We start from the raw sequence: 4,282 nt of genomic DNA, 5'->3' as shown, positions 1-4,282 counted from the left end.
GGGTTTGATTTGCCTGGGCGGTGGGTGGGCTCGGGTGTACTGTTTAGATTGTCGAGTAGCTGTGATTGCCGTGTGGTTGCCTTTTGGCAGCGGGGGTTGAGCAACTGTTGGCTTGGGTTGCTTGGGCCGCCAGACCTGCTTGGTTTTCTGTATAGGAGTAATGACATTAGCAGGTTTTATTGGAGTCCACCTATATTTGCTGGATGTTGTCGATGTGCTGGGCACTAGTGGTGGGTTCGCTCTCCAGACAAGTTGTTGGCTAGGCTTTGGCGATGGATATTGTGGATTTGATTGTTTTGGCCGCCAAACTTGCTTGTATGCTGGGCGAGGTAACTGTGGAATTCCGGATTTATGTTGAGGCCTTTTTTTGGTGTGAGGAAGTGCAGGTTGTGACACTGGTTCTTCAATGTTGACCTGACATGCAGCATCAACAGTTTCCTTTGGCTGTGACGGTTGTACAGTTGCTGAAACAGGTGCAGGTGGTGGAGGAACGAATTTCTGATTGTTTTCTCATAGTTGCTGATGAGGGACCTTCTCCTCGCTTGCAAAAAACACTTTGCTGACCTTTCCCTATGCTTGAAAGTACATTTGGTTACCTGACCAGTGCAAATAAGCGTTGTATCTCCTTTGCCAGGTTGTACCAAATATGATGGGGGAATAATCATCTTGAACATCGCACACATGAAATTGATGAGTGCACAGCAGGCCATTGATATACAAGGGTATCTCCGCCCAGCCTTTGGTTATGATAATTGCATTATTGAAGGCTTCACAGCAGCGAAATTTCGGCACTAATAGAACACCTGTCAGCTGATTAAAGAAACTGTATGTGACGTAGTTGTAATGAGCTCCTGAATCCACTAAGGCATAGGTTGGAACTTTATCCAGGGCCCCACTTCAATCGGATCATCATCCAGATCAAAAGGAGTAATCTGATACATCCGAGTCCACTTTTTCTTGTTGAATCCCTGTTGCTGCTGCTTTCGTTTGAGTTGTCGAAGCCGTGCTTCTTCTTGAGCTTCTTCTTTGATAAATTTGGCTATAGCTTTTCGACAACCAGCTGCATGCACCCTCTCAAGCATTTCTGGAGTTAGCGGGAGATGATATTTCTTTAACCTACATCCACTAATCCAATTAGGCATCTCCTCTCCCTCTAATGTGGCAAGTTTGATGGCCCCGCTAGATGATATATCTGTAATCAAATAGGGTCCCATGCCTCGCTTCTTCAATTTCTTGGTTTTTTGTTTGAGTTTGTAGACAAGCACATAATCACCTTTCTGAAATTCTTTCGTTATCAGGTGCTTGTCATGGAACTCCTTCATTCTGCGCTTTTGCGCGTAGATGCCTATGACAGATTTCATTCTTGTTTCATCAAGTTTCTCTAGGTCATCTAGGCATTGTATGAGCTCATGACCTGTCCATTCGAGTGCTTGTGCCACTCTTAAAGTAGGAATTAGGAATTCCATTGGAAATATTGCATTAAGACCATACACCATATTGTATGGTGTTGTATTTAGGACAGTCTTATAGGCCACTCTATATGCCCATATTGCAGTGTGCAATTTCTGGTCCCAATCAGTCCTATTGTTATTCACTATTTTTGTGAGCACTGTGCATAAGACTTCGTTTGTGCTCTCCGCTAAGCCATTGGCTTGCAGGTGATATGGAGCTGACTTCTTATGTATGACAAGGAACTCGTCAAGCAAGTATTCAATCACTTCATTGACAAAGTGGCTTCCTCGGTCACTGACTATTTCTATGGGTAGCCCATATCTGGTGAAAATTTCTTCATATAGAAACTGAGCGGTGGTGCGTGCATCATTTTTAGTTGTGGCTTTTGCTTCGACCCATTTCGTCAAGTAATCTGTAGCCACAATGATGTATTCAACGTGACTCCTATAGGCCGGTGTGATCGGACCCACGGAATCAATTCCCCATTTGGCAAATGCTCTAGTTCCTAGAATAGGTCTAAGAGGCATATGGTCCTTTCGCATAGGAACTTTTGCACGTTGGCAGTTGTCACATCGCTTGACATACATCTCCGCGTCTTGAAGGAGTGTCAGCCACCATATCCTTGCAAACATAATCAATTGCGTAGTGCGTTCTGCTGAGAAATGGCCACCAACCTGCCCTGCATGTGCTTCCTGTAGTATTGGCAGGTATTCTCTTTCCGATGCACATAGCCTTAACTGATTGTCTTTGTTTCGTTTATACAATTGATTGCCAATCAGTTGATACATTTTTTCTTCCTTTATTATCGCTCGTTCCCTTGTCTTGCTCATTTTCTCGGGAAATGGAGTCCCTTAAGATAATCGACTATATACTGACTCCATTTAGGTGCTATGGTCACTTGGTATAAGGTGGCATGATCCACCGGTGGTTTGGCTCTGCATCGTGCACATTCTTGAATGTACTTGTGCACATGCTTCTTCATCCGCGACCAATACACTCCAAGTCGATTCAACTTCCTGGAAGTCTAGTGGAATCCGTGATGTATTCCAATGACCTCTGTGTGAGCTTCAACCAGATATAGTGGAATCTCATTTGGCTCAACGCATAATTGGAATATACCGTCAGCATTTTGACAATACAATCTTCCACTAATCAGCTTGAAGTTCTTGCTTTCAAAGACCACATCTGGTGACATCAGTCGTTCATGCCCTACTGAAACTTGTCCAATAGACAGGATTTGGACTATTTTGTGACTCCATCGAGGAATCATTTTTATATTGAAAAGGTAAGCATCAGGCAGATCATCATCAATCCCCATTGGTGGCTCTCCGCTTAAGATTCGAGACAGATGATCAGCTCGTTGGTGGGTTGTACCTTTTTTAACTACTACAGTGAAGTCAAACTCTAGCAATATGATGAACCATCTGACGATTCTTCTCGTATTGCATGGTTTGTTCACCAAGTAGAGTAGTGCTTGATGATCTACAAAGAAGGTGAAATGATTGGCTAGAAGATAGTGTCTGAACTTCTTTACATCGTATATCATTCCCAAACCTTCTCTTTCAGTGGTGGTATAATTCTTCTCAGCACTATTCAGTTGTCTACTGGCGTAAGATATTCGGAAATCCATATTACCGTCACCAGGTTGAGCTAAGATACACCCAATCGCTATAGCTGAAGCATCTATGTGAACATGGAATTCTTTCATCCAATCTGGAGCCTTGAGGATAGGAGCCGTGATCAGCGCTTCCTTCAGCTTTCTAAAGGATTCCTCACATTCTTCAGACCATTTGAATTCAGTGATAAGGGCATACAAAGGTCGTGCAATCACAGCATACATGTAGATAAATCTGTGATAGTATCCACAATGGCCCATAAAAGCTTGCATGCCTTTGGCATTTGTAGGTCTGGGTAATTCCATTATGACTTTAATCTTTTCAAGATCTATGGATATCCCATTTGCTGACACTATGTGCCCTAATATCTTCCCTTGTCTAACCATGAATACGCATTTTTCAGGATTCAGGCAGATTCTATATGTTCTACACTTCTCAAAGACTTTCTTAAGGTGAACTACATGTTCATCTCTCGCAAGGGAATGAGGGAATGAACACACAGGTCATCCATATAGATTTTCAAGAAATTTCGAAGATACTCCTTGAATGTGTGACTCATCAGTCTCTAAAAGGTTGCTGGTGCATTGGTGAGCCCAAATGGCATCGCTCTATACGCATATATGCTCCATTCTGTAGCAAAAGCGGTTTTGTGTTGATCTTCTGGCTTGATCCCCAGTTGATTGTAACCAGAGAATCCATCCAGAAAACTATACGCTCTTTTGCCTGCTACTCTCTCTAGCACGTGTTCGGTTATGGGAAGAGGATAGTTATCCCTGATTGTAGCTGCGTTCACTTTCTTAAGATTGACACATACTCGTAACTTGCCATTCTTTTTGCAAGCAACCACAATAGGTGACACCCATATGTTCAATCTCATAGATGAATTTTGTTTCCATAAGTTTGTCTATCTCTTCCTTTATCTTTCTAGCAAAGGTTTCGTTGTACGTATATGGACGTTGTCTGCTAGGTTTTGCATCGGCTTTTAGGGGAATGGTGTGCTGATAGATAACAGGATCCACACCCTTCAAGTCCTTGTAAGACCAAGCAAAAACATCCCTATACTCCTTAAGGGCATCGATTAATGTTAACTCTTCCAGTGGAGTAAGATCCGTGGCAATGTAGGCAGGTTTAGGCTCTTCTCCAGGGTTTGCCAAATCAATTCTCTTAGCTTCTTCAGGACCATCATATGATGTCCCGACTTGTTTCTTCTCTCG

The 4,282-nt window shown here is 42.9% G+C and overlaps 1 pseudogene; it reads right to left on the bottom strand.

The window, feature by feature from the left end:
- Window positions 1-224: 224 nt before the first annotated feature.
- Window positions 225-941, bottom strand: LOC147456940 (uncharacterized; annotated as a pseudogene).
- Between the last annotated feature and the right edge of the window lie 3,341 nt (window positions 942-4,282).

The sequence above is a fragment of the Adiantum capillus-veneris genome, chromosome 5 (assembly GCF_014529385.1).
Source record: "Adiantum capillus-veneris isolate H3 chromosome 5, ASM1452938v2, whole genome shotgun sequence".
Lineage (NCBI taxonomy): Eukaryota > Viridiplantae > Streptophyta > Polypodiopsida > Polypodiales > Pteridaceae > Adiantum > Adiantum capillus-veneris.
Note: the sequence above shows the minus strand (reverse complement) of the source record. Positions and strands in the feature narration are given on the sequence as shown.